The sequence below is a fragment of the Vespa crabro genome, chromosome 24 (genome assembly GCF_910589235.1).
Source record: "Vespa crabro chromosome 24, iyVesCrab1.2, whole genome shotgun sequence".
Classification (NCBI taxonomy): domain Eukaryota; kingdom Metazoa; phylum Arthropoda; class Insecta; order Hymenoptera; family Vespidae; genus Vespa; species Vespa crabro.
This window is the reverse complement of record NC_060978.1, coordinates 1,984,877-1,995,566: the sequence shown is the minus strand read 5'-3', so window position 1 is coordinate 1,995,566 and position 10,690 is coordinate 1,984,877. Positions and strand designations below refer to the sequence as shown.

The 10,690-nt window shown below is 34.1% G+C and overlaps 1 long non-coding RNA gene across 1 annotated transcript in view; it reads right to left on the bottom strand.

Annotated features, from left to right (window-relative positions):
* Positions 1-6,245: 6,245 nt before the first annotated feature.
* LOC124432197 overlaps positions 6,246-10,690 on the bottom strand; it is an 18,585-nt gene continuing 14,140 nt past the window's right edge. The window contains exons 2-3 of the long non-coding RNA XR_006944207.1: positions 7,167-7,761; positions 6,246-7,014 (exon numbers count right to left, since the gene is read on the bottom strand). This is a non-coding gene — a long non-coding RNA (uncharacterized LOC124432197). The remainder of the gene's footprint in view (positions 7,015-7,166; positions 7,762-10,690) is intronic.

The window sequence follows — 10,690 nt, the reverse complement described above, 5'->3', positions numbered from 1 at the left end:
TTTCTTTTCCTTTCTACTTCTACCTTTTTCCTTTTTTTCTTTTTTCCTTTTTTCAATTTTTTCTCTTACAAACATTTTCTTCTTCATTTATTTTTCCCTTTTTTTTCTCTTTTTCTTTTTTCCTTTTTCTCCTTTTTTTTTTCCTCCTACCAATATAACTCTTACTTACCCAATAACTTACCAATGGCTCTTCAAACGAGGAAAGAAAATGATGTTATCGGCTTAATATATCTCGAATCTCGCTTCTCTGATTAAAACTAAACGCCTTCGGATAAGAATCCATCATCGTGGTATAGTTCTTATCGCATTCGCGAACCAATCATTATCATATACGCGAATCAATTATTTACTCAAATAATTGAACTTACTAAGAAGATCTCGTTGGTTTAATAATCTTATCGCGAATATTAATATTCCTTGAAAAAGCGAAATGTTTCCGTATGGACGATTTTTTTCGAAAGACGAGAAATGAAAAATAGGTAAAGAATACAAAAAAAAAAAAAAAAAAAGAAAGAATACAAAAAAAAAAAAGAAAAAGAGAAAAAAGAATAATTTTCTGAAATCAATCCGAGGCTTTCTTTCTTCTTTTTTTTTTTCTTTTTTTCTTCTTTTTCTTTTTTTTTTTTTTTTCGTCGATCTGATAAGAAATCAACTCGCTGCGGGCAGGTTTCGTTTCCTAACAAAAAAAAAAAAAAAAAAAAAAAAAAAGACAAAAAAAAAAAGAAAGAAGGATTGAAGAGACACGGAATCGCATGCGGGACGTAATAATAATCAATTGAGCTTATAATTCACGTTCTCGACGAAAATAAAATGAAAAGGAGACGGAACTCATTGCGGATCTTCCTATCGTTTTCCTATTTTTCCTGGAAATAAGAAAAAAAAAAAAAAAAAAGAAAAAAAAAAGAAAAAAAAAGAAAAGGAGAGAAAAAAAAGAAAGAAAAAAAATATAAGAGAGTGCACTCAGCTTCGAATCATTGCATCAGTGTCAACACATTGATACGTTGTCGACCGTCAGACGACCAATTGTTTACTAAATTGAAACATCAATATCAGAATCGAATGAAGGAATAAATAAAACACGCCTAATCACATTTTTTTATATCCTAGACCTCACCTCTTTCCACTTCTCCTCCTTATTTCTTTTTTTCTTTTTGTTCTTTTTCTTTCTTTTTTATTTTTTTTATTTTTTTTATTTTTTTTTCTATATTTTCTTTTATTTATTTACTCTTTTTTTCTTCTCTTTTCCTTTCAATTCCTTTTTCTTCTCTCTTCTCGTCCCTCCCAAAACTCCCCTCCACCATCCAGCACTCTTTTTTTTTTTTTTTTCCATCTTCCCCTCTCGCAATTAATGATAAAAAAAAAGATCTCGATAAAAATGTCAGCAAAATAAATCTTAAATATACGTTTGAAAATCGGATCTCTTTGTAAAAGAAAGTGCAATCAGCTGGGATGACCTCCATGGCAATCAACGTGTTAATTGTCTCCGATGTCACACCAATCGATAGATCCTACCATCGATTTCCTTTTTGTCCTTATAGATATATATATATATATATATATATACATACATACGTACTTTCATACATACATACATACATACATACATACATGCATACATGGATATATCCACACATTATACTTACGTACATAGCTTAGGTGGCTTGAATTAGTAAAATGAAAAAGAAATAAAATAGAAAAGAATAGAAGAGAAGAGGAGAAAAAAAAGAAAAAAGGAGACAAGAAAAGAAAGAAATATTTCGTAGATTCGTGAATTTGATCAAACGAGGATTGTTTCAAGATCGATGGACGAGAGACTTGATATATATATATATATATTATATATCCGTTGATCGAGAAAGGTATCGCGCGGGAACAACGACAGTTTTCATCATTTATAGCCCGGGCTATCGGGCGAGTTATGAGACTAACGTAGAGATTCGAAGGGGAAGGGGTGAGCTAGAGAGGGGTGCGACCAGGCGGGTGGGTCGGTTGGTTATGGTGAGTGGAGAGAAGAGAGAGGGAGGAGGGAACTTATAGGTGGCTCCTACTACAGAAACAATTTTCTATCTATCGTTCGTTCTTTCGTTTGGTCATAGTCGACGCAATAACGCAGACTCAGCGACCGATAAGCAAGTTCCAAGCCGTTAATGGGCCAAGCTCACACGACTTAGCAAAAAGTTCCCCGTTGTCGACGACAACGACAACGACGACGACGACGACGATGACAACGACGATTTTCATTCATTTTCTTTTTCACGAATATCTTTTCTCATTGAGTTTTACTCGATAATTCAGATAATCTAAATCCAACGTGTTTCTCGGAATGAAACTTAAAAGATACTTTATCATTTCTCTTAACTCACATCATCATCCTATCCCCTTCCCCCTGCCCCTCCCCATAATCAATTTCAAATCTCATCCTGTCTTTCTGAACATCGAGAAATAAGAAATTAAAACGTATACTTTAAAAATCTACGTTGTTTCTTATTTTAACTTTCAATAATGCGTCATCGAACGAATATTATCAATCGGCTAATGTACTTTTATCGTTCCTCAATAGCCGAGCTCGAAGTGATCGAACTTACGATTAATTCGAGATACCGATACGGTACAACATATTACATACATACATATATATATATATATATATATATATATATGCATACATATATGTATGTAGTACGTATATACATTTTACATACGTAACATGCATACGTACGTATACATTCCTCAAGAACGCAGTCATTTCTTATTAAAATGCATCGAACATATCGTCGATCGTATCTTTGCGATGCAAATGAACGAACGAAATGGTGGGGATGAGCGAGCGAGCGAGCGAGCGAGCGAGAGAGAGAGAGAGAGAGAGAGAGAGAGAGAGAGAGAATGTCGAAGGGGAGGGGGCTCGTGATAAGTATATTCGTAAACATTTGTTTGATCCATACAACTATTATCTCTTTCTTTCTCGTTCTTTCGTCTATCAAGATCGAATCACTGTATTATTCCATAGGGTTACTCCCCGCATCAAAATCCTGATGTCATTCGATATTGTCGTTTAGGAAATACGAAGGATATATCTAATTGATAGAAACAAATCGTCTAAAGCAACGTTAACCTGTCGTCTAAAGGCTGAAACATAGAGATCACAGGGAGAGGGAGGTGGGGAGGGGAAAGTTGAGAGTGGGAATGGGGGAAGATGGGGAATAGGGATGGGGATTGGGATTGGGATTTGGAGGGGGGTGGTGGTGGGTGCATGGGTACAACACCCCCTAGAGAGATGGTCGACGAACGCTTGTTTGACGGCACTTCCCCCAACACCGATGCACGGCAAACGTGGTATCGCATTCACGGTCCACTGCCTCAGGATTCGGGTCTTCACCCTCCTCCTCTACTTCTATGCCTCGTCCTTCTACTCTTCCTCCTCGAAAAAAGAGAATACCGTGAATCTCTCACCCTACCTATCCACTGTACTGCGATCCAATGTGGTAGTGGTTGCTGGTCCTGGTACTGGTACTGCTGGTGTTAGTGATGGTAATGGTGGCTATGGTGGTGGTAGACGATCGGTAACCAGCTCGAATGTCGAAGTCGTCGTCGAAAACGAAGGGCTTTATTTCGTTGAAGTTTCTTCGTTTTCTTATTTTTTTTTTTCTCTCTCTCTTTCTTTTTCTTTTTTTCATGCGCGATTGAAATTCGCTAAGTAACGCGCGAACGTCATCGAATTTAAGTATAGCTTCTTCGTCGTCGTCGTCGTAGTCGTCGTAGTAGTCGTCGTAGTCGTTCGAACGAACGAACGATCGAATGTCAACGACAAAATTTTTTTTTTCCTTCGTTAGAGCGTTATTTTTTATTTCAAATTGTCATATTTTTCCTTCTCTTCTTTTTCTCCTTCCTTTTTCTCATTTTCCCTGAGTTTCTTTGAAATTAAATATTGAAATTACGAATAATGCTCGTTCGGCCAAGACCGTGATCATTCTTTCTTTTCTTTCTTTCTTTCTATTCTTTTCTTTTCTTTTCTTCTCTTCTCTTCTCTTTTTTATAAAGCATACAACCTTTCCCGTATCGATTGATTATGGATATTTTATTTATAGATGCAATTTACATATGCTGTTGATTAGCTTTGGTATCGTCGTCGTCTGTCCGCAGGCTAGACCAGAACACATTGACCTGCCTTCGTAACCGGTAAAACAAGGTAATCATGTCTGTCTTAAACAGCATACGGGCGCGGCACCTATATAACCAATATCCTTTTTTATTCTTCTTCTTTTTCTTCTTCTTTTTCTTTCGGACATTAATTAAAAGATTATTACCTAATGAGGATCATCGATATTCTACGAAAGGCTAACGAGATCTTTTTTACTATCGTCAAGAAATGTCACGTACATATATATATATATATATATATATATTTATTTATTTATTTAATAAATAAGCTCATTTGATTTGAAGATTTTCCTAAGAGACTCAAAACGTTGATATAAATATCGAAGCTCATCAACTTCCTCAATAAATTATTCCATTTATCCGATCATCTATCCATTATCAAACGCAACTAAATATATAGATAATTGATTACGTTATTTAACAAATCGTCAAACAAATACCAATCAAGTTTGTTTTTTTCTTTTCTTTTAACCCTCCTCTCCCTCATCCATCCTATTCTTTTTTCTTTTTGTATCATATCCCATGATTCATTTCTTTTTTTCTTTTTTTCTTTTTTTTTTCCAATCAGTCAATTATATTCGTTAAGGTGGAATCGTAACGCATCGATGATCGATGCGCAAATCTCTTCGATCGATCGATCGATCACGATCTTTTTCTCATACTACATCGCCGGACAATCTCCTTCCCCTTTCCCTGCTCACCTACCACCTGGTCACGAAATTTCATTCGCGGTCTTTCACCAAAAATTGATACGGTGTGACGAGTAGGAACGTCATCGACCGCATCCTTCACGAGATCCATAATTCCTGAATGTCCCTTGGGTACTTTAACGTGCTCATTTCGGAATCTATTCGCTTGGGGAATCTACTACCAGTGCATTCCGCACTCCGGAACACGTCGTTGCCTCCTTTGATCTAACGGACAGTCGGCTTTTAAGCTTGCGAAAGAGAGACCCCCAGATGGTTATGATAACAATAATTCGATCTCTGTTACTCAACTTTGTCTCTCTGTCTCTTTCTCTCTTTGTCGCCCTTTCTCTCATTCTCTCGTATGATTTTGTCTACTTACCGATACTAATCGAATTGAATTATTCTTTTTTTTTTTTTTTCTTTCGTGTACGATGAGACCTTAAAAAAAAATGGATCAATTTTATAATAATAAATTTAGATATATATATATATATATATATATATATATATATATATATACACATATATATGGTTGTGCAGATATATATCATACATAAGTCGAGAATAAGACGTTGGAGTTGGGAAAAAGAATAAGAGTAAGAGCAAAAGTAAAAGCAAAAAAAGAAAAGAAAAGTTTGTCACCTTTCTTTCGAATCATCCATCGAGGATGATATGGTAACCCCAAGGATAGAGTCGAAAGGAGTTCTCTTGGAATCGATTGGGAATTAATCCGGCGCTATCGCTCCTTGCAACCGTCGCTCCATTGTCTCATTGTCTGCTAGCTCGAGTTAGTGAGTGAGAGAAAGAGATAGACAGAGAGAGAAAGAGAGAGAGAGAGAGAGAGAGAGAGAGAGAGAGAGAAATAGAGAGATAGAGAGAGAGAGAGAGAGAGAACTCTCCTTCATTGCTATCTTGGTTCCTTCCAAAAGAGAGATCGTTGTGATCCAATTCGGGGGCCAAGTAGTTCTCTGCTATTCCAGAGATACCTAAAGGTCGAAGCTAACGTCGATCTAGGATTTGTTGTCTCACGTATCTCAAAGGTTTGCGCTGCTTCCCCTTTCATCTTTTCTTTTCTAAACAGAAAGAGAAAAAAAAAAGAGAGAGAAAAAGAAAAATAAAAATGTGCAGAAACAATAAACAAGAAAACAAAGGAAGGATTACTTGTTTAGAAAGGAAAAAAAAAAAAAAAAGATTGAGACGATTAGAAAAAATAACAAAATTAAATCGTAAATATTAATGTTTACGACTTATTGACCTGCTTACCTATTTCGACCTAAATATGATATAATTAATCTAATCATCATTGAGATATTACTCTTCTTCTTCTAATAATAATAATAATAATAATATTATTATTATTATTATTATTATTATTATTATGTATAATATATTATATATATTATATAATATTATTATTATTATCTTTAGAAATCTTTTTCGCAATAACATTCGTTGGCCCCCAAAAAGGGCGTCATGCATGACTCGCCTCAGGATGTCATCTGCACCCTGCTGCAATCGTTGGCTTTTGCTACCATCACTGGGTAGATACTACGCTTCACGACCTCCATACGACTACTACTACTATTACCACTTCTATTACTATTACTAATACTACTAATACTGTTCCTATTGCTACGCTACTACTACTACTATTACTACTATCAATACTAGTACGACGGAGACGATCTTCACGGTCAATATAACGCACGTCGTAAAATCAATTAGTGCGGAATTGTACCGCAGCCTAGGATCAAGCCAACGCGCACAGTACTTACGTGTACCATATAATATCTTTATTTCTTTTGAAAGCCACAAAAGTTTCCGGGTTAATCAGAAATTTCGAAAATTTTCTCTTCTTGTTTTTCTTTTTTTTTTTTTTTTTTTTTATTTCTTTTCTTTTGTTTTGTTTCTTTTTTTTTTTTTTTTTTTTATATATATATATATTCCTATTAACATAGACAGGCTTGTCTATGATTTTGAATCGTCTTAGTTGTCCTTAAATATCTTTCTGTGCTTTATTATTTGTTTGGTCCTTGCTTTTTTCTTCGTCTTTCTTTCTCTTCTTTTTCTTTTTTCTTTTTTCTTTTTTTCTTTTTTTTTTTCTTTTTTTTTGCTCTTATAAATCCAACGAAACACGTTCGATCATACATATGTGTCGTTACTTCTTCTGAAAATTTCAAATTTATAAGAGATCGTGGTTGAAAGGTAGGACAAAAAAGAAAAAATAAATAAATAAAAAGAAAAAAAGAGCAAATCCATTTTGACCATAGAAAAATGAATAAACTAAATCTATAAATATTAATCGTTTATATCTCTAACCTTTATTCGATATTAGCTCCGATTCAAATTGTTTTCTTCGAATTATCAAGAGAACCCATAAGCCCGTAGTCCCATCATTCATCTCAAATGAATTCTTCTTGATCTTTCTGTTCTTCTGTTTCTCGATCATCTAGAATAAATAAACGTTCTTTTTTATTTCTACGTGAGGGATTCCATATATACAAATATACATATACATATAATATATATATATATATATATATATAAGATGATTTAAGAGTATATAGCAGTGTCAGGTATATAACGCCATATAGATAGATAGGTATTCTTCGTGAAATCGACGAAATTGCCAGTTCGTCTTTTTCGTCTTCTTCGTCTTTCTTTCTTTCTTTCTTTCTTTCTTTCGTTCCATTGGTCCCCTTTCTTGGATCATATATTTCAACGCACGAAGAACCTTCGAACGATACCAGGACAAATCATTGAAAATCGGTGTCATTTTCGTCATTCCCGGCATAACCGATCGAACAAATTTCCCATGACGAGATACCATAAGAATACCATAGCTTTCCAGGCGTATTCGTCTTCTTCTTTATCCTCTCTTCTTTTCTTCTTCTTTTCTTTCCATGAATGACCGCTGAAAATTTCAAGAGTATTGAGTAGTATCAATATGAAAAAAAAAAAAAGAAAAAAAGAAAAAAGAAAAACAGAAAAAAAAAAGAAATATAAAAAGAAAATTGAAATTTATAACAATTTCAATGGCAAATTACTTTCGTTTATTCATTAATACGTAGATTACGAATAACGACAAACGGAATGTCTGCTTAATATAAAATTTATTATAAAAAATTATTTATCAAAACTCAAATCCAAACATTCAATTTTATTATATCGTTCGATTTTATTTGTCCCATTACAGATAATGACTTTATTGATTACTTAATCCATGATATATATATATACATATATATATATGTGTGTGTGTGTGTGTGTGCGTGCGTATGTGGTAATTACTGTTCAACAACAGAAACGATGTCTGACAATCGGGTTCTGAGGTTGTAACTTCAAGGAGAGAATAGTGGTGTAGGCGACATACGACTCGACGAAAGTATCTCGACTGCAAATCGCCGTGATAAACCCCCATTTCCCTGCCCTTTTCACCCCGGCATCCCTTTCCTCTTTCACCCATCCCCCCCCCTCCGCACCCTTTTTCCCGTTGTACTCACGGCCCATTCAAGTATTCACCATTTTTCGCGACAATTGTCGGGTGGAACGCAATAATTACGTAATTCCCGCCACGTTTATTACTAAGAGAGCTCCTGTTCCTAGTTAAGACATATATAATGGTAGTGGTGACTAGTAGTATCGTGGTGAAGGTGCTCGGAAATAGCCTGAAGATTGAAGGGAAAGGGAAGGAGGAGGAGTGAGGGTGAGGGGGAATAGAGGGTTAAGGAAGAAGTGGGACGGCGTTGAATTTCGTACTAGGTGCCGTCGACTGCAAAGACTTGTAGATTTTAGCAAGTGACGCTTCATAGATTCTAACTAGAGACTTTGCGATTTCTAATGACAAGAAATAATTCAATTTTTCTTCTTCTTCTCTTTTTCTTTTTTCTTTTTTTTTTTTTTTTTTTTTTGTATTTATAATAATCGATCTTTCAGCTGTAACAACCATAGTATTTGCAGAATTAATAATTTTTTCTTTTATATATGTATGTATATTTTAGTTAATATTATTATGTTCTCTTAGATAGAAAAGTTCAATGAATCTTTAAAAAAAAGTTCAAAAGAGACGTTTGCGTAATCTTCGTTTACATTTTGCTTATAAAGTATCATCTAAATGTTGAAAGATCATAAAACAGAACTATAATTGTCACGTGTTACGTCGTATAATAGTCGTTTAATAGAGATCGTTGACTGATTATAGTACATAACGTGCCTTCGCATTATTATAATTTATGTCGAACTATTTATATCGTTACATTGATTCATAGCAACAAGTGTGACGGCTATTCTAAAACATATTTGTATTCAAGATACGTACTTACTTACTTACTTGTCAGCATTTGTAAAACGCATACCTAAATCGAATTGACTTACATAAATGGAAAGAACATAAGTCAGCAGCTTTGTCAAGAAATCACTTGGCATTCTCGTATCTTAAATTACAATGCGTTATAATATCAATCTAGTCAGCCTAATACGATTTTAATAAAGGGGAAAAAAAAAATTTCTCCACCGTAGAATTCTATTAATATGAAATTAATTTCATACTAATGGAATAAAAAGAAACGAATAAAAAAGAAAAGAAAAGAAAAGAAAAGAAAAAAAACAAAACAAAGAAAGAAAACAAAAAGAGAAAAGTTCTAAAAAATTATAAATTAAATACAAGACAACGAAAATATGAAATTCGTGAGAATTCGAGAATTAAAAATAAAAAAGAATAAAAAAAATAAAAAAAATGAAAAAAAAAAAAAAGTTTAAAAAATATCAATTGAATATAAATAATAATAAGCGCGAGTATATCTGTAGACAATTCCTTTTGAGATCAGAGTATGGCGCCTTGTGAAAGAATGCATGAGTATTAGTCCCGTTCGTTTTAGAGTTTTTCAAATACATGATCCAAAAAAAAAAAAAAAAAAAAAAAAAAAAGAAAAAAGAAAAGGGTACCATAAAAATTAATTGGCCCTCGAAAGGTATAAATGGAAGAAGACTCCCTTTGGCTTATCGTCGAGACAGGCAGATACCGACTAGCTAAAGAAGAATGCGATGAGGTCGTCCTGATGATCGGTTGTTGTTGTAAATCCTACGACGTGTTTTCATTTCGTTTAAGGATCTATACTGTTCGAAGGATCCGTCGTCATTTGAGAGAAAAAGATAGAGATAGATAAATGGATAGAAAAAAAAAAGACAGAGAGAGAGAGAGAGAAAGCAAAAGAAAGAGAACGAAAAAAGAAAGAAAGAAAGAAGGTGAGAGAGAGAGAGAGAGAGAGAGAGAGAGAGAGAGAGAGAGCCAGGTTGAAACGATCGATATCCGCATTCTCCTAGGATGCTCACGAGTAAAGTGAAATTCTTTGCTTAAACAGGTAATCCTGTTGAAATCCGTTCGATTAATTGGAACGAGATATGTAAGTAATATCCTATCGTTTACAAGTATCTCGACGGCTCAGATTGGAATTTGATTTTTTACTATTTTCTTTTCCTTTTTGTCTTTGTTTCTTTTTCTTCTTTCTTTTTTTTTGCTTCTTTCATTCTTTTTTTTTCTTTTTCTTTTCTTTTTTTTTTTTTTTCTTTTTTTCTTTTGCAATGAACCCCGAATCGATTTGCAACAATCGAGATAGGATAAGATCATTTAGGAATATTAGAATTTAGAGTTTTATTTTATATTTTCTTAAATTTAAACGCGAAAATATTGGGATACTTGTCATCCTTAGAGTTAACTTCTTTGCGATATAAGGTAAAAGGACGAGACGAGATGAGAGAGAGAGAGAGAGAGATTGAAGAAGAGGGAGAGAGAGGGAGAGGAAGAGGGAGAGTGAGAACTTGCATAATATAGAAACGGTGACTCG